Below are 25,686 nucleotides of genomic sequence, written 5' to 3' on the forward strand. Positions count from 1 at the left end.
ATGTGACAACGACAGCGAAAAGTTTGGCGATAGATCTTTTCTGCGCGCGAGAGGTGTATCTAAGGAAGTTCACACGTGACCCTGATGTCCAATGCGATTATTCAACGGATCGGAGGAACTTCGTTTCCTCGACACAGTGACCTCGTCAATTTTCGGTAGAGATAGTCGGTGTCCTCGGAAGGATTCGAACCTCTTCCTGTGACAGCGAAGATTTACCGACGTCATAAAGCATTAAAAACGGTTACGGTAACTTCGCTCGACGTGGCAGTTTTATTTGCGCCATACATTCGGCGGCGACGGTGGCTGAGGCGTCTACCATATCGTCGCTCAAAAACGTACAAAAGTAACAATGAAACGTGCGATTTCGCTCGGGCGCGTCGAAAGTTTTTTGCGGCACTAGGAACCCACGGCGCGCAACTTTTCGCGAACGTACCCCTTCGTACCCCTCTTGCGCTTACGCGCTACGCCCGACGAGGGGATGTATATTTCCACGCGAGGCAGACAAATCGCGTGCGCCACTTCCTTTCTCATAAATAAATATGAGCTTAGCCGCATCTATCTCTCTTCCTCCCGAACCGTCGTATTTGTCGAAAAAGAAAGGCGACCGAATGGCGGGCAAACAGCAAGCCACATGAGAGGAAATATCTCAGCATTCCTCCATACGTAGACAGCGACGCGCTATCTTCGTCTCTGACAAAGGTGCCTTCGTATCGCGCGTATCTCCGTAACTCTTCAGTATAATAGTGTGCTTCCAAAGTAAAGTCGATCGAGTTAAATAGCGTTTCGAATTTTAACCGGGACGAACCGATGTAAAGGCTTTGAATACTGACCAGGTTCATCGTGGAGGCAACACACAAAAAGTGCGGCAACACACGGGCGAGGAAGAAGGGCGATTTTTTGCCGTTAATGAAGCTGTCCCTCTTGTGAAATGGTCGAGCATTAACGAATATTCAGTTAGCCGTGGGAGGCGACGTTTTGCTCGCGCGCGACAGCGCAATTACAATAAACTGGCTCTCTCGCTACCGGCGCATGCACCCCCTATCTTCCATCCGTCTCTCTTTTACCTTCCGACAGTTTATGCCGTCTCGAAGGACTTCCTTCTCCACGGGCTAACGTGTGTTCTCACTCGCGGTAGGTAGAGAGCATAAGCGGCACGCTTACGTAGTGGGGTCGGAGCTTAAATTAAATCCGGCTAATGTAACCGACGGGTATATTAGATCTCTTGTCTGCGGGCGCATGTCCTCCCCCTTTTGCGTACACGGACTCGGGGATTGGTCCGTAGGAGGGCGAGCAGACAGACGATGAGATTCGAGATGCGATGTTAAGGGGGAGACCCGGTAAAGACGAAACGCTGGTGATCAACCCGCGTAAGCCTTTACTTTTTCATCTTCCGTCCTGTTCGTATTTATTGACTTTCGCATCTCTTGATTCTGCGCCACATAATTACCTGCGACAGTTCGTTTGTAGACCCAGTTGTAATTTATGCCTTACTATGCCTTAATCTTGCAGGATCAGAAAATGTAATGAATATTAAAAGATTAATACGCATGTATATTTTATGATTTATATTATCAAAAGTAATATTTTTATAAGAAATATATTACAATTTATCATACACAAGCATAGCACTTTTAAATAAAGTATTAATATATATTTAAACTTTTTAATTAAAAACAATTCTCAAAGTAAATAATGTACAAGTATTGACGCGAGAAAAAGGTTCTACTCTCTTTGTGCACCTTTAATGCGATCATATTAGCTTTATCATATAAACCTTAAGCTTCCAAGGAATAAAAGAGCGCAACTTTTTATCACTTGCTTTTTGGCACGTTGCTAGAGAAATTCGCCGGTCTTGCTGCATCTAGACATCTGTATGCGTCGTCTATATGTGATATCCACAGGCGTGTAACGGCAGAAAGGAGGGAGACACGAATAAGAGAACGAAACGGAGATAGGAGAGGATCAAAGAGAATCCGGTGGAGGTGACGACGTTGTCTACCGGCGCCGGAAGCTTCGTGATCGAATCGCTAATTAGCACTCGCTCCCAGCCGGAGGACTCTTTGAGAGTAGCAACTACTTCTCTCCGGTCGTTAATGCATTCGGATCGAGTAAATCCATTTTAAGCTCGCTACGCCGCGGCTGTGAAGTTTGGGACGCAAACTTGTCTGGAACGATTAATCGTGTTTATTTAAAGATTTACAGCGTGACCGATTTTCCGATTAGGACAGAAAATGTCAAACAATCGGGACATATGCTGATGCATTTAAATCTCCCGAAGCGTAATTCACGTGATTAATTAATCGTTACGTAATGGCAGACATGTGAACTCATTAAATATTATACATAAAGTTAATGTTTTTTTTTTTTTATTACAAATGTTAACTTCTCCCATAAAAATAAACTTATACAGATATTTATCAAAGTAATATTAGGAAAAATGATGACACCAGCTTCTAACGCTTGTCAGGCTATTGCAATCGTTTCGCAAAAAGGGATTTTGTCGTACGCCCGCGGGTACCATAAACACTAATTCGAATCCCACCAGTTTGCTCTGGGGATCGAACGAGTCGGAACCAGAAAGTGATAAGACACAATATCTCACAATTTCGCGCGGTCTTATGGGTTTTCACGTCCGGAGTACTAATAAATTATTACGAATGATGACGTCCGAAAATTTACGATCGGCCGGTAATGTTCCGTCAGTCAAAAAACAAATAGCGATACATCCGTTTTCATTACACACCCACGTCCTTACTAATCATCCACGTCAATTTATATCGATTTAATAACGCAATGATTAATGTTTACGCCGGCCATCAATATTTTCCGTGTTATCGTACAATAGACGGACTAAATAAAATTAATCGCTCGCATTTGCCTGATTCGTGAAAAATTTATTGCGGCATCTGAAAACGGATGCAGAAACTGTACGTGCATCGAATGCATTTCTATCAACTGTCCGAGCGAATGCTGTTGGAAGCCCGGTCGATCGCAAGACGAGCTATATATATCAATCACCCATGAAATGTGCCAAAAATTATTCTGTAAAGTTATCTCATTAACCAACGACTCTGTCGGAATACTTCGCCAAAGGTGTACATGACCTTAGTCCGGTTGCTTAATTAAGCGAGCCGCGCGTGTACTCGTCTGAAGGGTGGAAAAAAGATCAATAAAATCGCTAGTCTACAGGCGACCGCATTCATCCGCCACCCCATTTCTACAACATATTTTGCAACCTCGCCCCCATATACGGGCCTCGACTGACCCTCTCCTCCCTCGCTCTTTACCAGCCTCACGTGCTCGTTTCGCCTACCCTCCTTTCTGTCCGCCACAAGGGTGGCGAACCGGTGCGTGCGCGCGCGCGCGCTCGCCAGGGTACGCCGATCTACCACTAGATGGTGACGGAGGGCGAAAACCGTAAGCGGGACGGAGTGAACGCGTGCAGTCAGACGAGGACGCGAGACCGTATGAGAGAGGGTCGAGAGCCGCGCGGGTTATTTCCCCTCCCCTCGGCCATCACGCCGTCGACCAACTGGAGTTTCTCGTCAGCTTGTCAGTTAGTGCCGTGGCGCCGTGACGGTACGGTGTTAGTTGGTACGTTGTTCCTTTTCGCGTCGCGTTTCTTCAATGGGCACCTTGTGGACCCAGTGCGAGAAGAGACGCGGCCACCGATAGCTAGTGATATCACCGCGATCGAGGTGCCCGCCGGTAGTTTTGCATTTTTCTAAATGGATACTCATGTAACGTACGTAGAAAATTGTGTGAAAAAGTTAGCAATTTGTAAATAACATCCCGCCGCGACGAGTGCGCGAGTGAAAAATTCTCTTTCTTAAATTTGTATATCAAGTGAGGAACACACGAGGAGATAAGATCTATAGAGACCACCGTTGTGATCGATGATATCTTTGGTGCTCTTTGGTGTGTGCGCGTACGATTGCTGATAGTAGAGCATCCGAGCGGATATACGTGATACATTGACGCACAAGGTGAGCATATTTCCTTTTCTCTCATAATGCACCCATTTTAATTACGTGCGCATCAAGTGACAAATGAGACTGGCAAACGGACACGCGAACGCAGCTGCAACGTGAAAATTGTCAAAGGGTGCAGTGCGCGGGCGCTATCGATATCGTTCAAACCAGCGTGTAATTTCGCCGTGATATCTGTAATTGCACTGGGAAATTAGAATATAAATCGCCGACAGAGAGAGAAGAGAACAGTGGGTTTCAATTGTACTATTCGGAATTTACATTAGCGCGTATCCGTTAAATAATCCGCAATTTCGCAAATTTCGCATACTTAAAACATTGATAAAAACGTGCTTTATAAAAAAAAAATTGATTGTAATCAATATCATCGCAGCACTAAAATAGTTGTCAAAACGAGACATAATCGAGATAAACGATCAAGATTTATCTTAAATACTTTATAATTTTTTATAAAAAAAAGAGATATTTTTTTCTTTATTCTATCTTATAGAATTAGAAAAATATTCAAAGAAATTTTTCCACGTTGGCTTTAAGATGACCCTCAGGATGATTAGATTTGATGTTCGTACAAATCCATTCTTTCCTAATCCGACTCCGAGAAATGTCGGACGGAATCTGATTTCCTTCTTCATTCGTTGTCATTCATTGTCGTCCTGTCCCTCATTCTGGAAATGATCGGGATGAAGTCGTGAAACGATTCTATGGATTTCAGCCGAGGAGTCAGGATAGCATCGATTAATTTTGTAAGCTCCATTTCCGACGAAAAGCAAGTGCGAGGAAGAAGATAAAGAGTGAATAAGGTGGATTAGCGAGAAGAGACCCTCGAAGGGTTCGTCGACGACTGTTGGCATGCAGAAGGAAGGGGACAAATGAAATTTCGTCGCGGCAAATTGTCCGAAAGCGACGCCGCAGAAATCACCCCGACGATTAACAGGAGATCTCTTAAGACTTGCTAATTTCCTGCTCGGAGCATCGGAGTAGGGAAAGGCAATATCGAATCGGAACTCCCATCCATTAGCGCAGCGATCTATTTATTGGAGACGCCTTAAATCCTCTGGATCGAGACGTGGGCTGGTTTGCCAAGAGGAGGATTTGAGGGCCACGAGGATTCTTTAATCCTCGTGGCCCTCAAAATACGGCTCACGTTTCGGATCCACGTAGTTTCGAGGTAGCAAAATAACGCAACAGGCAATGACGGATGAAAGAGAGCGGAGGAAGTCGAGCGGAATTGGAAATGGTCCAAGGAAGTCTCCGATCCTCCATTTCTATGCGATTTCGATTCCTAACCGAACCAGTGCCAAGTTCGAGTAAATTAGTTGTACGAGTGTTTACTACCAATTACTCCGGGATCGTTAATGCAATTGGACGAGTTCCGAGTAGGCCGTATTTTCTTCGTTAAAATACATCTATATTCATAATGTCGAGATTCCATATTCCGTTATGGAAAGTAAACACAGAAGGAGAAAGAGAGAGGTCATCATTACGGTTACGTCCATATATCTCAGCGCCATCGGGAATGGGAACATGAATTGAGGAGGCATAAACTGTCGTTATGAGAAATCGAAGATCGTGTCTCATTCTCCGTCGAATGCCGAGCGTGTTCGGAGTCGCGCGATTTTAGTGGATTTAAGCGCAGTCAGAAAAGTAGGTTCTGAATATTGATGAAGGGATATGAATATATTCATAGAGGCCAACATTGAGGCCTTTATTTCTGCAGCCAGGTCGAATCGGTTCGCATTGATCACTCTTCGATTCGTGCAGCAGCCTTTTGACAGTAAATTCGAACGATTAATATTCGCGTACCTCGTTCCGTCGAAGAATCACGAAGTTCTCCAGTCACAAGCCCGAAAATTCTTCAATTTTCTTCTTTCCATTATACTCGTGATTAGTCGACGTGGATCTCCGATGGCGTGCTTGACAGTCTCGCAATCCTCAGTCCTGACTCATAATATCTTCATTACGAGACAAGAGCCTCGAGAATTTTACGACGAGTCCTCAGCGGGATTGACTGCTGACGAACCGGTCGTAAATTATTGCCTAGTTATTATTAATCCGCATGACGACAGTTTCACGATCGATACTTTGCCGGCGTGGATCGTTCCATCTCGCATTACATCGCGACGGTAATGATAAATTCCATTGACTCGGACACGCGAGAGAAAAATGATAAATTAATATTGGCGCGATAAATTTTCCGTGAGGTGGACAGTGACGTTGCCAAAATAATCGAAATGCTAATTATTCATTTGCATAATTAACGCGAATGCAGTAAAGCGACCTCCGGCGTACCGTGAGCGATCCCACATGCCATTGGAGATTAACGGTAGCGTGCGTCCTGTTAATGTTCATTTTGAATATTAACTCCTCGGAAATGAACGTGCACGATCGTCGAATCATTATGGCCGAATTTAACGCGGCCGAGTGAACCGCGCGTATGCAACCGTCGCTATGAATTTCCGGTGCTATCATTTTCAGAATCGCCTGCTGCTGCGGGTGTCGTGCAGAATCGCGATCGACACACCATCATCATTGTAAATCTCTACCATCACTCTGCGTATCTATTTAATTGAAATTTCCTAAATTTCGTCATGCATTTGCGCCATTTATTATGTTAGAAATAATAATTGTGTGTGTAAATTTTACGATATACACCGAGAGATATTACATCGAAAATATGTATAGATATATCAATGCGAGTTCCTGACAATTATGTCCATGTAGCTACTCAAAAGAAAAAAAAATATAGTGTTTTTACAAAATAATTACACAAATTAACAAAGTAAAAATAAAAAATATTTCTTTTCAGAAAAATATTTTGTGGTTATTAACTTCTGTCATAAAGTGAAAAGGTTCTCTTTCAAAAGCAGACTTTGGTGGTCAAAGTAGCGAATGAAATATCTCGTCTTCGCATAATCTGAAAACTGAAAAGCGTTTGACATTAAGCAAAAGCCTTTGGATTTATGCGGTTGTAAATTGTTAAATCTACGTTTGCGACTACTTTGCACGTGCCCCTTTGCCTGGAACGTGGCGCGCGTCGTTCACGGTCAATTTAGAAAAATCCCCGACCCCTCCGTTTTAAAAAAGATTCCTGGTGTTTTGGACGTGACTTCTCTTAGGCTCGTTTTCTCTGTTCGGTGTTCCAAACACGAAAACGAAACAGCGGGTGGGCCGTAAGCATGATGATGGCTCCGCGTCAACGAGAATGTATCAGCCAGCTGCCGGCGGACGGATTCAAAGGCAGTCGGAGGTCCCTGCACCTGATTGCCGGACATTCATCTACCCCTGGACACAGAAGGTGTACTAACTCCGTGGGAATCCACCTCTCTTCCTCCATCCCCTACGTGTGCTTGTTGCACAATGGCTGAACGCGCACAGCCATGAGATAATGGCTTTCTAATTGCCGCGCGCGACCGTGTTTTCCCTGTACTTTCACAAAAAAAGATGCCGAAATAGAAAGAAACTACGAAAAGGAAAAGCACGAAAAAAGAAAACGTCGTGGAAGAGAAGCAAGCTTTTTGTGGCTTGCCATACTTCTTTGCGGTTCGCCGGTAAAATATACGGGCACGGAGTTAATTAAGAACGGAGAATAATTCATGAGCTGTTCATAAAATGCTGATATTCTGTGACTTGATAGACGATTAATCATGCTTCATATAGTACACGTGTTTCGTATAATTATTTTTCTGTTAAATCAACTAGTTTGTACGATGCGTTTTTTAAGCTGGATTAACGATCGTTACTTTTAAGAACCGTGGTCTCAAAGACGATCTCTCGCCCTTCTATCCAGATGACATCGGGCTGCGGAATGTTATTCAGGCTTAATAAAGTAGGAACGCCGGGTTTGACCTCGCAAAAGTGGTTTAATCACCGGACTCGCGGGCGCAACGATTAACGGCGATTTCGCGACCTGGGTCATCTGTCGGGTCAGGTTTTAACGATCGCCGCGCGGGCGTTGTTGCGCCCTTAGTACTTAGCGATGGCGGTTGGCGCTCGCATATGAACCGCAGAATCGATTCCGGCCTCGGTAAACCGATCATAAATTCGAGCGGCTTAGAAACGCAGGTAGAACGTCGCGAGTGAAGGAGGAGGAGGAGGAGGAGGAGGAGCAGGAGGTCGTGCATCTCCTCGACCTCCTCGGCAGCGACTCACGTTGCACCTTTCGCGCGCATAATGTCACGGTTTTAAGTGCCCACGCGCGCTTGCTTCTTCTTCTTCTTCTTCTTCCTCCTCCCTCTCGTCGCTCTCTTTCGCTCTTTTTCCTCTCCGCGCTCCCTTTCGCGACGAAACGCGTCAAAAGATCGAGAGAGTGAAAGGATGAAATATGCAAGACAACATAATGTTACCTCCTAAGGGATACACTTGACGTAGGAAGAGTGCCTGTACCGAATATATCCACCCTCGGGAATAAGCGACCTGGCCCATAATTCATTCTAAATACTTGTATGCTAATAACGATGCCACGGCGCAGCGGAAATTTACTATTCCCAGGCGTTCTCCGGTAGTCTTCCTGCTGCTCGCTCTCAGTTGCCTCCGTTTCTTTCTGTACGCCTTTCCGTTCTTTATTCCTTTTATTCCCGTCGCTCTGTCCCCAACTGCCAACCCATACCTGTGCGCCCCCTTTTTACTCGCTGCTACCCCGTTCCGACCATCGCGAGGAGAACCGGCGTATTAGCTTTACATTATACGCGCGATGGAATTTATGCAACGGCCGTGAGACCCGTAATCCCGTAGAACCATAAAGTCCGTTATCTCGATCGTTTATCCACGATGCCGCGTCTCCGCGTTTCAGTTCACCGCGACTCCCCCCCCTCCCTCCCCCTCTCACCCTGACTTTCTTTCTGGTCGCCATGAAAAGTCAGTAGAGAGGCGAAATTGAAATCCTTCTTTACGAATGGCCCGCAGAAAACGGACGACGCGAGTTCATCCGCTGAAACAGTGGATGCACTTCGAAACTTCGTGGTATACGACCATATATTTCGAGCCTTTATATCTCCTCTTTTCATCCCTCGAGCTAGTGCCATAAAGAACGTTCGGAGCCACGGAAGGCCAGTCTGTTTTACTTTGGAACTACTTCCGTTTCGACAATTTCACCCTGGCTTCTTGCACATCTTTGCTTACTATATTGTGTATATCTTGAAATTGTCAATTATGCATTTCTTACTTTATTATTACTTCCAGAATTTTAATTAAACTAAAATTTTTTTACTTAACTGCTAAAAACAGATTTTAATTTTATTTATAATAAATTTATGTTACAATCTCAATTTTAGCTATTAAAGTGAAAGTCGCAGAACACAATTCCCACAGCTACTTCGGGTTAATCATTTGAAAATGCAGTCCTAAGCATTTTGTAAACGATGTGACCAACGTGAGATTTCCTTAATGAGAAAAGTCCCAAGGCATAAGTTAATTAGCATGTCGTGACACCGAATTAGAGAAACTACAAACAGTAGTGAACGTTGCATTTACTCGCAACGATATTAGCGCTACGAAATCATAATTGTTTTCTAAATTGCAAAGAGCTTTTAGTCTTGCTAATATTATAAATATTGAATCTTTGCGGAAATCTCAACGAGTTAAAAATAAAAAAACGTCTTATTTTTTAAGTTGACTTTTTATTTTTTTGCACTTACTATTTATTGTCGTAAATTTGCTAATTCTTTCTTGAATATATCATTCATGAAAAAATCTACTATTTTTAAATGGCCATTATACTAATTTTCATCAAACATATGTCACGTAGAAAATAGCGCGATAACCTCATGCTCTACAATACCTCATGCTCCATAAAACAGCACTTTAAATTCATAAGATGCGTCTTTCGTTTCTTCAAGGCTCGATTTGGCTTCTTTGATGGCATATCAAATTTGCTTGCGAATCCTGGAATCGAAATTCTCCGTACAACCGGTATTACGCGCGAATATTTAACAACACCCCTGTCCCGCGATATGCTAATCATTGCGAGTGTAGTATTCTCGAAATTGCAAGGCGCGAATATCAAATAAAACGAGAAGTATATGTTCCGTTCCGACGTTTGTTACTCCGAAACTTATTAAAATTTCCCCGATGTGTCAATTCGCATGACCGTTTTGGCCGATGACTTTATGCAAATTGCGCATCGTCAAACGAATGTCGAAGGCAGGGGAAAGACTCGGCGCACAATAAATGCTTTCTTCCTCGTCGAAAAATTGGTGACACGACCGAATGAGAGTGCACGCGTGGCCTAACAAGGCCCTCTCCTTTGCGTCTCACTCTGAATGCTGCGCTAACGAGCCCAGCCGGTAAATTATTTCGTAAAAGGCGGCATTTTACGTGGTCCGCCGCGGCATCCGAGTTATAATTTCCGCCGTGGCGACTTTATAGACCCGGTCGGCCTCGACACGAGGCTCTAAACGTTACCCATAAGCTGCAATCAATTCCGTGCACAGCCATACCTTAGTGCGCGCTCACGCGGCGCCATGAAATTCTTTGACGACTATGCGACGTTCTCGAGGCCCTTTTACTATCGTAAGGACACTTTGTGCATATGATACTTTCAGCATTCATTGCTATTATTTAAACGCCTATTATTACATCTTGATGTCATCGTTAGATGACGATTATATGAGGATATTTCTCTGTATATCTAAATAATTGCATTCATTGTTTCTGCATCCACACATTTATGGTAAGTCTAACAGATAACGTATAAAATTCTCTGGAAGAAATTGCTGATCAAATGATATTTTCTAATGAAATATTGCCTTGTAATACGGTAACTTGGTACTAAAATCGCTTGATAAATATCACTTTATCAAAAAGAGATTTTATCATATTTATTTATATCTCGTACATATCGAATAACGTAACATGTTAAAAATTTTACTGTCGCCAAATGAATCTATTAAGAAGCGACCTCGCGCTCATATTGCCAATTATTACTGTTATTTTGTGATCCTTAAATTTTTTTATTAATAAAGATTTTATACCTTTGATTCCATTGAATCAGACGAAAGTCTTGCAATTAAATTAAAATTTTATAATTACACATTCGCATCGTATTAAAAGATAATAATTTAATCAAATATAAATAAAATTAATTACCCCTATATAATAATATATATGTTTTTAAAGGTCGTATTGTCCAAGGACTCATAAGTTTCTTTTCGACACGGACTTTAATTTAATCCAAATTTGTATTCCAAAATGAAACCTCGCTATAAAAGCGGCGACGATTTAATTAAACGTAAATTAAGTTGACAATCGTTTGCAGTATATACCGGATTAACGCTATTATGACTCGTCGGTGGTCGTCGGCATGGAATACTGAATATATCCAATTTAAAAGTCTTAAGAAACTTAAATCCCCCTTCGTGAGAAGCACGGAAGCGCGCTCTCGTCCCTCAAATTTATCCGCGGAATAATAGATAAAGCGTACTTTTGCCTCGACACGTTCACGGCACCGGAAAGGAAGGAAAAATCTTCTCCGGTTTATACCGTCTGCACGAAATTAGCATGCAAGTCCGTTCGGCGTTGTTCCTAAACGCCGCCATGAGTAAAACATTATACCTCGTTCCACGAAGAACGTCAGCAGGAACGACGTCGCGTGGCAGGACGAATTTTCAAACGCCAAGCGGGGAATCGGCTACCACAATCCAAACCACCACCACCGTCACGGAGGCATCATTACCCTTTAATGCATGCGGACGTCCTTTGTGTCTTTTGAGGACTTCTCTCCCTCTCTATGCCTCTCTCCAGCTGCCTACGTGTGCCGCTCATCGGGCATACAAAAAAGCGAGAGCAAAGGGACGAGCTGGACATACAACGCGTGTCGCGTGGGGTCCAGTGGTGGTCTGAGGGAGCGGAGACGCGAGAGAGTGAAAATACAGACGTGGACGGATGAAGAGAAAGAGAAGCTTTTAGATAAAACGAGAGGAAAGACTCTACAGAGTCCGGGTAACGATAGGGAGTAGGTAGGATAGATAGGCGGTAACCAACCTTCTTGGTGGACACTGCTATCACGTGGATGCAAGGAAGCCTCCCTTCATTATGTATTCCATTTCACTATCGTATTCCCTTTTACTCGGCTCATCATCCATTGTCAACTTTTCTCATAGATCTATATGCTCAGTCCCTACACTGGCTTCTCTTTTTATCTCTAACTGCCCCTTTCGATCGCAGCAGGATGTGACGGCTTGTTTTTCATATCCGAAGTGACCGAAACTGACCATTGAATGAATAATTCTCTAATGCATGTCAGTATCAGATCACCTCTAATATTCATCTGTAAAAGTATTTCATTCTATCCTCCTTTCCCTACAAAATCCATTTATTGTATATTCCGATAATTTTTCCACGTGAATTACTCTTATTATTACTATAATAGTCGATAGCAGTAGTATTACTATAATAATCGATAGCACGATTTATTACGATTTCAATAGAGCAATAAATCTCTTTTTAGAATATATTTTAAGAGCACAAAACAAATCTAAAGGTAGAATCTTCAGGATCTTCACTAAAACACTTCTTCGCTCCGTCTCCATCGAGGATCGCGGTAGAGCTCGAACAAGGTGAATCCGTTCCCCAAACAAGCATGAAGCACCATCGGTTTTAGTAGGACAATGAATTATTCTGTTCCGACGAACGTTTTCATTCGCTTCTCCTGCGTCCAACATCGAAAGGGAAGATAGCAAAAGAGCGGGCGAGAAAGCGACGATGTGACAGACCCTTTTTTTCCCTAAGAATTCGCTCAGGGGTCGCGGTAAAATCGTCGTTTCGCGGGACAGTTTTATTACGTCGCGAGATCGCATCGCATCTCAGTCGAGCCTCATTGTGTCTACGTTTGTCCGTATTATACCGTATAAAGGGAAATTTCCGGAGTGACGTACACGCACGATTATGCGGAAATTAGATCGCGTTCTAGCTTCGCTCATTGTGCATCAGGAACGCGATCTTCCGAATGAGATCGCGTTCTAGCTTCGCTCATTGTGCATGGCTAAAAACGTTTTGAGGGTTTCTCGAAGCAAATTATACGGAAAGAACACTTTTACTGAAGTATCTAGAAATTTGAATACCGATCTGCAAATAATTTTATCGGACCACTAAAATATTTATGTAAGAGATTTAAATTGATTGCTCAAAGTATCAAAAATATTTGCAGTGTTATCATTAACTTAAGCGTTTTACATAATAATTTTGATGTTTCAACAAAATTGTTTTCAGATCTATATCTAGCCAAATTTTTTAGATACTTCAGTAAAACCAAACTTTTTCATATACTTATTCATTTAGTTGATGCTGTTACTGTTAGTCATACTGTTGAAACATAGAGCGAAACAGTTTATTAAGCCAATGAGAGAAACAGAAAAGTATATTTACCTTGGAATTTAATTGCAAACCGTGTAATATGGATCATCCAAAACAGGATAGATATATCTTCCTTCACCTCTCTATCATTATATTGCATTTTCATAAAGAAAAATCTGTGACGGAGCTGATGCGTATGATTATATAAAATTGTTGAGCGTTCGCATAGAGAATCCTTTAATCTTTCCTCCGCGCGACGTGTTGACGCACTTTTCGCCGAAGCGAAATCGTTTTACTAGAGCGCCTCTGATCGACAGACTGCTTACGGATTCAATTACGCCGGGTTATCGACTTTGTGACTATGATCCGGTCCAATTACAGCCTTGCGCGAGCAAGGAGCAGCGACGATTAATGGAAAAAAAATGGTCGCATCCGGCGATTATAGATCGGCGTGGGTCACAGTTAACTAGCTCGTTCGATCGCGAAAGGTAGTAATCTCGTGATTCCGCGTCTCAGAATTTTATGGCGCTACTTAAGAAAACGACGATTTTTTCTCACCCGAGCTTAACTCGCTTACCGTTATATCGCTTTCCTTCCGAGACACCGAAATAATTAGTCGACCGTCGCCTCATTCGCTTTGGTCCGCTTTATTTCCATCTAGATGCTTATTATTATTTGTACGTATGTCTTCTGTTTGAATACCTCGATAAATCGAATCGGTTAACGTACCAATTTATTTATCGATTCGCGTAATTCCGGCCGCAATAAGCGTAATCCCACGATGCATTACGCGATCGTACGGTATTGTCTCACGCGCAATTAGTGTGCGCGAAGCGCGTTAGCCGAGCCGGGTGCTTGATTACGCACGCATCTTAATTTAGCGGCGCGCTCGTAGAGGCAATTAATGTCCGTATGAGTTCCCGTCTCGTTGATTTTAGGAGAGGCGTATGCCACCGCTCTGCACCCCGTTTCACCTCGTTCCCCTTACCTAGCATTATGGATGGACGGTCGAGCCTTTATTAATCCCGTTATACGGTTCAGTTACTGAGAAACGAGGAGGTCAATCAGTAGTAATTGCTCTTCCGGTTCGGGGATTTTATGCAGAGGCGCGACGCAAGATTTAATCCTTGACCCTCCTTGCTTAGGTTTAGATGTCAAACTGACATGGATATAGAAGATATCTGACACCATATTATCTTAATCTTATGCCAGAATAAGGTCGTTTAATCTTCCGCATGGCTGTGCCACGAAGTTATGATGCCTTTTTCGATAATTAAAATAGAGTATATAACAACAAATGCTTATAACTATTTCACAAATACATTTCACAAAAATTTTTTAAATTACTTAAAGGAAATTGTCCGTCGATCTTCGACGGTCGATTTCTATTTTCGACCGCGAATTTTGTTTCTAGACTATGAAACGCATAAAGACACCTAATCTGTGAAATGCTTCACGATCGATCGATCACCTCTCATCACGTGACGTCGGTTAAAGAAACACGAGAAAAAAAAGAACCGGAAGCTACCTCCGCTGCTAGTTGTCGGCGCTACCTCTGTTCAAATAATAAGTCCGAATGGAAGTTAGATTCCAGCGCAATTGCCCGGGGCAATTCCACCGCGAGTCGCAATATCCAAAGGGGCGCTCCGAAGGGGCGCGCGGGGATGGGGGGCAAGGCGGGCAAAGAACTCAGGAGGCTTTCTATCGCGCTTCGCTTCTCGCCGAGCTTTCGGGGACTTTAATCGCTTTAACTGCTTTTTGCGCGCCAGGGGACTCCTGACGGACGGGCGAGCGAGCGTGCAGAGCAGAAGGAGCTAGAAAAATAGAGGAGGCAAAAGTGGAAAAAGGGGAGGATACGGAGTAGACGCTCATTGTCGGATGTGCCACGAGAGAGGAACGACTTTTCTGCGGATCCAGCGACAATAAGATCGTCATGCGTTTTTCGTTTTTCGCGTCTTGGCACGCGCGTGCGCACAGCCAAGAGAGAGCGAGAGAGGGCGGGAGAGATATCTCTCTTCTGTTCCTTATGGTCTCTTCTATCCTTCCAGTTTCGGTAGCAGACCGTGCCACGGGACGAGCGTGACTCGTTATTTCCTCGAGATCCCTCCAGAAAACCTCTTCTGGAAGTTCTTTCTTCCCGGCCAAACTCAGCTCCATTGTCGGATCATCGTGACCCTATTGAATCGAAACCCTCGTGAAGGAAGTCATCGTTGCCGGTCGACAGGGCTCGACTACCTAACTTTTCCTCCTTTTCGACATTGCGTCGTCGTCGGTGTCGTTGCCTCGCTGTTGTCGTTGTTGCCGTCTATGTTCTCGAAGCCGAATAACTCGAGGGAAACCGCGACGAGAGTTAAATCGATATCACCTTTTTGTTATTCTAACGGAATATCGAGGTATAAAGTCACGGAGCACAATAATTAGAGGGGACTCTTGCGCGGAAGAGCAAATAAGCATAGACACATTGAAAAAATAACGTTAACATTTAATACATAACGTTAACATTTAATAATATTTTATTTTAGCTATATTAGAATTATTCACAACTCTTCATTTCGTGCAGTTGCAATAACGTAATAACAGATATAAAAACTGATGTTTGTAATTTACATATATTAAACATATATTAAACATATATTAAATATTTAGCTCTGAATTTTTTTTTAAATACTGTCCGATAATTTTTAAATTAGATTTTTGTAAAAAATCGCCGAGAACATTAAATTTAGACATTTTAAAGAACATAATAAGAAAACTATGATAACAACTTAATATAAATATAATTTAAGAATTATAAATATTTTTATAAAAAAGACAAGAATGTAATATCTACGAAAGTAAGGAACCATAATATCTTCCTACGTTCCGCACTTTCAACGACGAAGGGATTGAAATTCGTTCCATTCTGCTCGCGGGGGATGAAACCTTGAGGCTTTTCATGTCCCGTTTCTCGCCGTGCCGTCAGACGTACAAAACGGGAGGACTTAACCGCTACACCTGCAGAAACCCGTAAGACATCCCAAAGTTTATCCGGCGCGGCCCTTTCGGTCGAGAGATCAAACGGATATCTCTGATAATCCACTTAGACGAGGCAGGGAGTCGCGAAAATGTAGGGAGAAGATGAGGAAGGGCGGTAATAGGACGTCCCGCGGTGATGAATTCGATGAAGGCGAAAACCGTAGGACTTCTCGAATACCCGACCAAGCGTGAGCTCGCATAGAACCGATCAGAATAAAAGCGAGCTTCTTTCTCTGGGGCCCTACGGTCCCAAAAGTCAGCTATCCCCCCGAGGCATCATAACATCGGGTCCACGACAATGAGAGAGAAAGACGCCCCCTTTAACGTGGATGTTCCCCGATCGTTTCAGCTGCGCCGCATTATGTACGGACTGACGACCCGTTCGGTGTACCCCGAGGGGGGGCATATATGCTACTTCTGTGTTTAAAGCTGGCTTATTAATTCGCAGCGTGCACCTTTTGTCCTCTTTCTCGAAAGGGACGCGCCGCTCGCACAGTTCACGGAGGTGACGTTGGACGACGAGTCGCGGATCCGTGACTCGGTTCATGTGAGATCGAGCGGATCACGATGGGCCTTCTACCTCCGGCTGCGCTCGTGATCGAATCGATTTCGCGCCGATTGCCTCCGTCCTGTTCCCATAGCGAGAAACGCGGCGTGCACGATCGCGTCGGATACACCCTCGATTCATGCTCAACACGAGCATGCCTTGCTTTTAATAGCATCTGATATGACAAGTAAGTTAATAGCTTCTTTGAATAAAAAAATTATCTTTTTGAATTTAAACGAATTTATTTGACAGAATAAACTGATATAACTTGGCATACTGAAGATATATAATAATAAATGTCTTTTCGAAATATTATCTACTGAAACGCATATTATATATCATATGTTTTTTTTTTTTCGAGATACATCATACCGAAAGAGTTACGCAGTTATTCGACGCAGGCAATTTAACAGAGCAAAGGAACATGACGTACGTAAAAATATAGCGGAGTTGCTATCATCAAAGAGTGTGATGAGGACAGAAGGAGATACGAAGTTTCGTCCTAACGGCGGTCTAGCTTAGAAACGCTCGTTCGACAATTCCTCGAGGCTGCTAATGCTCCCTGAAGCGTATCTAACATCACTTCCAACCCTGCAAAATCAAGGGGGATTTCGAGGCTTTGTATATATACTCAGGCCAATTCAACTGCACGACCGCATCTGCCTAGATAAAACTCCTCGGAATTTCCTCCCTCATTGATCTAACGTCTTTCCTTCGTCGAGTCTAGTCTGCCTCAGTTACGAGAGCATAGACATTATCGCGACATCGCGGCGCCGCGATCTTTATAAAATCAGAAGTTACTAAGAAGAGATTGTTTTGTTCTCGTGACTGAATTTGGTGATACATATCGCTTAAATACATCATGCCGACAATCAATCTTCAAGATATGAGAATATTTCTGTTTCTTCATACAGAATTGTAAGAAATTAATTATATATCCTATTTTATATATCCCGTTTTATATATCCTGCATCCTTCGGTCGATCAAAAATAACCACAAGACACAGTAAAACTGTCGCGTCTTAAGTAAAAGAGACCGTCTCACAGAAATTACCGTGAAAAGCTCGTAATGTCCGTGACACCGGCAGCCAGCCGTTAAAGATGTTCCGTCTGGGTGTCCTAGGTGCATCGTCAGTCGTGAAGAATGTCAAGAATTTTATTGGCGAGGATAGGGATATTCATGAGTTACCGCAGCGAACGTAAACTCACTTTGAGAGAAATGTCAAATGAAAAGGCTCATGACAATAAAAATGGTTGGCCCGATTCCAGATGCTCGAGATTTCTGCGAGGAACAGCGTTCTCTGATATATCGCCAGCGATTCTATAAGTAACGTTGTCACGAAACGTCCACTCGTAATACACCATGATATTTTTAATAATCGTGCTTTCCTGTTTTCTTCCTTCCATTTCTCTCGTGTGATGCATGGAGCTTTATTTCATATCTACGGGCTTGGAGATATATAAGAATACCGTGAATTGGAAAATACTTTCGATATATATTCTAGTTGTACGTATAATATGCCAGGCGATATTATTAAAGTGAAAAAAGAGAAAATATATTGCTTCTAGTGAAATATCATAGACTAAATTAACAGAGTTATAACGGTACGAATACATTTGTAAAACGAGGGCTCACCGCGCGTTGCATTAGTCCTTCTACTTCCGCTTTCTACTTCAGTAACAAAGTTCCGCGCAGTGCTTTCGCCGCCAGAATTATCGCGGCTCCTGGGTAAACTGCGGGGCCAAACGTTGCGGCTCCAAAGTTCGCCGGAATTCTGCGCTCATTATTAACGTCCGCGTGGCAAAGTGACGCGCGCGATACTCAAACCCACGCGTTGTTATCCCGAAATTAACTGCGGGGCCAATCCGGAATTGCGCCGCGCAGGTGCGGTTTTACGGGGTGAATTTGTATGTAAACAGGCTTCGATCCATCTCCATCAGCAGCCGAGCCCTCTCGAATTGGAGTTCGAGAACCGTTTGGCTGCGCCGTTAACGGAAATTAATGTTATGAACTCGACGTGCCACCAAACTGGACGTGAATTGATACGACTTTGCAAACTGCGCTTATAATGCAGCTGCGATTATGAGTCCTATCAGCCAAGTGCGTTCCCCTCGCAAGTGTCATACTCTCGGACATTATCGAATCCTCGTTACAAACTAGTCTAGATTACTTTAATCTTCCTTGCTTATGCAATATCCGCGAAAGCGAATTTTCGACCAATCTCCTCACATTTACAACGTATGAATATTCAAGAATCTTTCCTTTCTTCTTATTTACATAGTACCTATTTTATATAATATTTTGCTAGTCTCTAGCGAGATAGAACTCTCAAGGAACGGGCACTTGTCGCACGACATCAATCGCCACGGCCTGGCTCGTCCGTGGCGATTGATGTCGCGCGAACAGAACAGAAAAGCTGACGGCAGATTAGATGGAAATTGCATCGCCGAGAAACAATTTAACTGTTCGTATTTGTATGTAAACAAGCTTCGATCGGTCGCCATCCCGGCACTCGCCGGCGCGGCTTCACCCATCGACGACGGGCGCTTACCCCTAGCCAAATCGTTGACGGAAATTAACGATATTAACTCAATACGGCGGGGCGCCGGATGCGAATTGATATAACTTTATAGACAGCGCGCGCAGCGACTCGCACCCCGATCCGACGATAATCTGCAGCGAGACAAATGTACCTCTGCGAAATTCCGACCGGCACCCGACTGCTGCCGTCGAACCGGGCGGAACACGGCAACGGGCGGGCACCAGCTGTCCCATTTAATAGAGCAATAAAGACGTGAATAGAGCTTTGATTTATGTAGCTCCTATTATTATCAATTCTGACTTCCAGGGGAACGTAACGTAACGTTCATATACGTTACGGATTTTAGCTACGGCCTCGGTGCGATACTTGATTGACTCACAATGGTGAACATAACTGGTAACTTTGTCCCCTTCGGTATTTTGTTTTTTACGTTAGAACCGCGTTCGGGAAAACGCTCCGCACAGGAGGAGAAAGGCTGCTTTTAAAAAGATATATTTATCCTCTCGCGGTGCACAAATTGTGCGTGCAATATGTTACGCGTTTCGCGACGAGTTTGGACCAGGACGCGGAGGTATCCCACGAATATTAATCTTGTCATCCGCATCGCTCCGTTACGCGTCGTCGTTTTCACGTTCGACGCGAACTGCCGGAGGTCTCCCATAAAATTTCCGCGACGCGGATCATTGCTCGCTTTGAGAAGTGTGCGGAGTGAAGCACGCGGAGACGCGTATAACCGGTTCCCTATGGCGTCCCTAAATACCTCGTACATGGTGCTGACATTTTCACGCAACGCGCGGTGACATTCGTCACCGTCGACGGCGCGGGATAAAGGAGGAAAAAAAATCGAAGAAAGGAGAAAGAGAGAGACGAACACGCGCGCGCGCACGCAAGGCCCTCGTTTAACGATCCACCTGTCGTCGGGCGAGTATTAGGTGTGACTTCGTACGGCACGTTCTAAAAATATGACGGCACGTGCTGCGATCGTGGCGGAAATACCGAACACCTCGGCCGTTTGCGCCATTCGAGATCGAGCATTACGATCCATCGTTCTCGCATGATGCAACGAAGTCATTTCACCTTTCCAGCCGGAATCGCCTCTCCGTTTTTTTCCCACTCGTTTACTCGTTTCACCATTGCCGGTGAAACTATCGGCTCGCTTGCGCGCCGATGCCTTCATGATGATCATCGTTCGGAAGTCACGTGTCTCGGTTCGGTCAAGTGTACAATGCGAGCGATAAATGCAAACGATGGAGCAAGATTTCCTTATCCGAAGACTCCGCGTTATCGTACACGCACAGGAAACCCGGCGCGCTTACGCTTGCAAACAGACGAGACGGTATTTCACTAACGCGAAAAAAGTCAGCGAACGTCAAACGAGAACTCCTCTCGTGCTGCGCGTTTACGAGCGCGATGCACCCTGAGACAGATGGAAATCGCCGAATTATTTAAATCCTTTCTTTTATAGCCAGAACACTTAAACCACTCGGTAGTTTCACGTTTCAGTTCCGCATTGTAGATTAATAGAAAGATATTTCCATTCCTCTCTTCTTCCATTTCCCGTCCGTCGACGGTTCTGCTCGTACGATGTATTTTTCAATGTACTATTACAACATTATTAATAGTATGTTATTAATTTACACTCTGCGATCTATGATCACCTGTAACAATCAATACAACCGGTCCCACCTACGGGGTGCACACATACCACTCCGTAGTGAGCGTAATTGATATTCGAGTCACTTCACTTCATCGGACTTACCGTACCGGATTACGTAATTACACGTGCACAGATGAGAAATGTCGTAAGCGATTTTCACGCGAGGCGTAATAATTGACCGTGTTATTATGGATTCGTTGTGACCGCGGGAAAAAGAGAAAAAGATATAATAAAGATCTAGTGGCATTTCGCATACAATTTATACGGAGATTACTGTCGCATTTAAATTCGTAATAGGTCCTTAATTTCGAGGTTCTGTTTGCTCAGCTGCAATCGATCGCGAACGGTAGGGCGAGGCTCGAGTGCACAACAGTTATCGATCCTTCGCGTCTATCCGCCCTCGAAGCGTTAATCGCCCATGTTTTTTTTTCCTTTTCATTTCAAACTAACCCCTACACTTGGAGTCATCAGTCTCGCGCGATCCCGTCATTAAAATGCAACGAAAGATGCGGTGTTGTAGATGAAAAGGGAGAAAATATCGCGCACGTTATAACGTCCTTTCACCGCGCGCACCCTCGTTGGAAAAATTGTGAGACTACCGATGGGGAGAAGCGCAGAGAGCGCATCCCTTATTATTTACTCTCATATTATGAGCTTTCGTAAAAAAAAAAAGTGGAGCGACAAGCACGAGGGATGAGTGATGTTTAAACGTATGCGCGCTGTGTGCAGATGGATTTAATTAATGACGAGAGTAATTGAAGGGAACGAATGCGTCACCGCAGCTCGTGCATATTTCACAAACGAAAAGGATTGATAATCTCAAATCTGTTTATATCCCAAGAATAAATATGATATAATGAATAGCGAGGAGCATTTTTAAATTCCATAATAATTCGACGGAGCGTACTTAATGAATCAGATATCGATATTTCTTTCCAAGGAGCCTCTGTGTTATTTCGTGAAAAAGGGCGCAGATTTCATAATCGAGTTATAATTATTAGATTCCATTGGATTTACCTGAATGCACATAAGGCTTGGCGCATTCGGATCACGTAAGAGCCACGCTTCCTGGCGGAAAAAAGAGTGGCTCCCGCGGCTCGCTGTGGAAGATTTTTCCATAATCCCATGACGCACGTATATGCCATGCAACAGCGACGGGCACGTGCCGGCCGTTATGACTTCCTTTGCAAACGAAATTTAATTTACAACGGCCGCCCGCGGTGCTCAATTTTCGTTCCCCTTTCGGCTCATACTCTCGAGAATAGCCTCCTCTCGCTGTGTACAACGCGCCTACGATTCCCGAGATAAATAAACACGTACGAGCAACAGTTCGTAAACGAACTAATTTTATGCTTTACTTCTGTTTCGTGTCTGCCCGTGGGTCGTTAGCAAAGCTAGCCACGTGTCGATGGTAGAGTATCCGTTTGTCGGTACGTAACGAGACCATTGCAAAATTAAAATCTACCTCGTGGATGCTACATCGGACGTGTCACCCGCAGGCAATTGTTACATTAGTCAATTTTTCCGACATGCCGTCGCGAAAACTGTCGGTCGTTCGAGATATTAGATAAAGAATTCCACTCGTTCGTTCCATTCGCCGTTTATTCCATTATTGGATTTGATTTTTAATGCTTCTAAACTCCAATGGGCTAATACCAAGAATCGGAGATCGTGTCGTCGCGTCACAGAGAATGATATTTAAATGTGAACGACCGTGTCGCGCGTCGTACATCCGGTGATCACGTATTGATGGTAGCGTGGTGTTGCATCGGTTCGTGCGTCCCTCCTCCCGGTGTACCTACTGGTTTGTTCGACCGTACCCTTAACGGCCTGCTACGGATCGATTTCCGATAATCAGGAACCGAACACCGACAACGAGCCGCCAGCAGTTCGTAGGGAAGAGGAAGGGAAAATTCGAAGAATCAAACTAGGGAACGAAAGAACATACGACACGGTCCAGTGCATCTCGGTTGCTTTATTCGGTAAATTCGAACATTACAGGATGCCATAAATCTGCGAATTTCGAGGCAGAGAGAATCGTTCAGCCAAAATGTAAATGTCGCGTCTCCGAAGTCGCACCGCGCTTTAAACTTTTTTACAGAAAATTCTGTAATGTTTTCGTCACCGCAAATTTTCATACAAATTTTATCGCACTGTTTCTTTTGCGTTAGAGTAATTGATCTATCATAAATATGACACATATGAATTTTTATAAAAACTTTAGTAAAATGTTTCCTTTTGAAACGTACAGTCAACGTACAACAGTCAAGCAATGATAGGCGTGTAGAGGAAGTATATTTACGTTATGTTGAAATTTTAAGACGCTGGCACGTGGCAGATTCGTAGATTTATCGAAGAAAATATCGTATATCCACTAATCATATGTTTGGTGGCCCATGGGAGAAAGAAAGAAAGTAAAGGAGTTCCAACCAGCTTAGTCGACCGTACCCTTAACGGCTTGCCAGGGATCGATTTCCGATAATCAGAAACCGAACACCGCCAACGAGCTGACTGCGATCGGAAGAGAAGACTGAAAAAGAATCAAGGAGAAAGGGACGAAAGAAGGGAATCAAGGAGGTAGGAAAACGGGAAGAGGGAGGAGAGAGATATTGGGAGCCGATGGATGTGCGAGCTTGGTTATACTAGCCAACGAAACTCCCGCACGCTTGATGGAGAATCCTTTTAAATCGCTCTCCTCGTCTCGATTGCCGATATGACATGGAAGTTAACGGTTGAGTTACTCCAACTTTCCCTCGAAGATTTCCAATAAAGACACTGCCGGTTGTAGCAAATAACGAAAAACGATTAATTTAGACAAGCCTGAAACACTAACAGTGTCGGTGGAAATAAATAGTTAGCATTATAAGCAATTTAACATGCAAGCGACAAGTACGCGATAATGAACATTCTTTTAATGTACGGATAGGATATTGCCCGCGAGATTCATATGTTCAATAATTTCCTTATATCTCGTGATTGATCTGGTACATATTACGTTACGCCGGCATCGCTGTCATTTTTCAGTGTTCGAACCTGCAAAATCGAATCGCCGTTCCTGAGACACGCGCACGTTCTCGCCATGACTCTCCGAATATAGGTATATCGTCTCGTAGGAGGCGATAATATTACATTTAATCGAAAGTCACTGATCCGTATAACGGACTCCCGCAGGTGTTTAGGAAAAAAAGTGCGACGGTTGGGAAATTAATAAACGGTATCGGCGAGAGAAAGAATTGACTGCGGCAAAATGTTTTAATGAGCACTCTCTCTCTCTCACACACACACACACACACACACTTATTTATGCGTTCCGTATGCAGCGTTGCATACTCATTACGCGTTGACCGTATATTCATTATGTTGCAGGCGAATGCCATATCTACTTACGTACAACAGCCGTTTCGCCGCGTTCGCGGAAACGCCGTTGCGAACGCGCGTTTCGCGATGCAATACACGTCGGGCGTTATAGCGTTCGCGGCGCAGCATCGACGAAATGTAATTTATTGCTAATTGGTTTTTATTTACACCGAGCATCCGGGGCATTTATCAAGCTAAAGTATACTAAAAAGTTGTCGGGATTTTACGCCCTGGCGTTCGACGGGTTTTACGAGTCGATGTTATTTACAGTCGGATTGATTCCTGCAGAATGCAGATATCCCTTTAAGGCCATCCACGTGAATCTTAAAGCGCAGGGCGCCGTTGTATATCCTGTCTCTCGCGAGGCACTTGCTTTTGTGAACAACGTCGGGCCGTAAATCTGCGCGACGTCGTGTAATATTCGAACGACGTCCACGTAATTCTTTCGGGAAGCTGAAACTCGATTTCCGCTTAGCGAACAGAAATTACGTTTCTGAACTATATTTACGATCCGTTTCAACGCTACTTCCGTTTCAACGCTACTTTCGCTTATGGAAGCTCCATGCATTGAGCCACGCTTGACATTTCCGCTAATTAACGTCAGAAACGATTTCAGCCACGCTCCGCGTCAATCCGCGTAATCGAAGCGACAGGTTCTTCGCGTGCGCGAATGAGGCGCGGCTGAAATTCAATACTTCATATTGACACTTGCCGTAACGCAATCTTTGCTCGCCTGGCTGGCTCCAACGGATATTGACAGTTAATGCAAGACTTTAGCGAGGTAGAATATCTGTGAACCGTCACATTATGATCCGACCATTGTGAATCGGCATTCACGGTTATATTCATATGCCCATAACAATAATGGAAGATGTAAAGTTATCCGTTTTATATAGAGACGTTTCGATATCGACAATGATTTTCATACCGGAGTATAATTCCACTTATCGTATCTTAATACTCTCTTAACAATTCCCGCAATCCCGGTGGGTATAACGATCGTTGTTTTCACGGCATTTGTTATGGATACATAAAAAAAAATAACGGAGCGCTAATAAGGAAGCGACATTCGCATGGACGATGCTTCATTAAACTTACATAAAAACGGCTTCCCAAAGCAGCGCTTATATCTAAGCCCACAGATGTTTTCAATCTTCCTTGACAGTCTCTGCAAAAGTGCGCCTCACGGCTGCAGGCAGCGTACGCGATAGATCATCGTTATGATGTATCGCGCGCCGGCCGCAATGTCACGGCCTGGCGGAGCTTTATGAGACTTTTTGATTAAAACGA

General features: G+C 43.8%; 1 protein-coding gene across 3 annotated transcripts in view; it reads left to right on the top strand.

Moving 5' to 3' along the window:
- The first annotated feature begins 3,468 nt into the window (after nucleotides 1-3,468).
- LOC105430267 (discoidin domain-containing receptor 2) overlaps nucleotides 3,469-25,686 on the top strand; it is a 99,698-nt gene continuing 77,480 nt past the window's right edge. For 2 of the 3 annotated variants that reach the window (XM_089077655.1, XM_089077657.1), the window contains exon 1: nucleotides 3,469-3,986. The gene's annotated coding sequence lies outside the window, so the exon portion shown is untranslated. The remainder of the gene's footprint in view (nucleotides 3,987-25,686) is intronic. The other variant, XM_011643755.3, reaches the window with a different exon arrangement.

This window comes from Pogonomyrmex barbatus, unplaced genomic scaffold (assembly GCF_055798465.1).
Source record: "Pogonomyrmex barbatus isolate J1 unplaced genomic scaffold, ASM5579846v1 scaffold2, whole genome shotgun sequence".
Lineage (NCBI taxonomy): Eukaryota > Metazoa > Arthropoda > Insecta > Hymenoptera > Formicidae > Pogonomyrmex > Pogonomyrmex barbatus.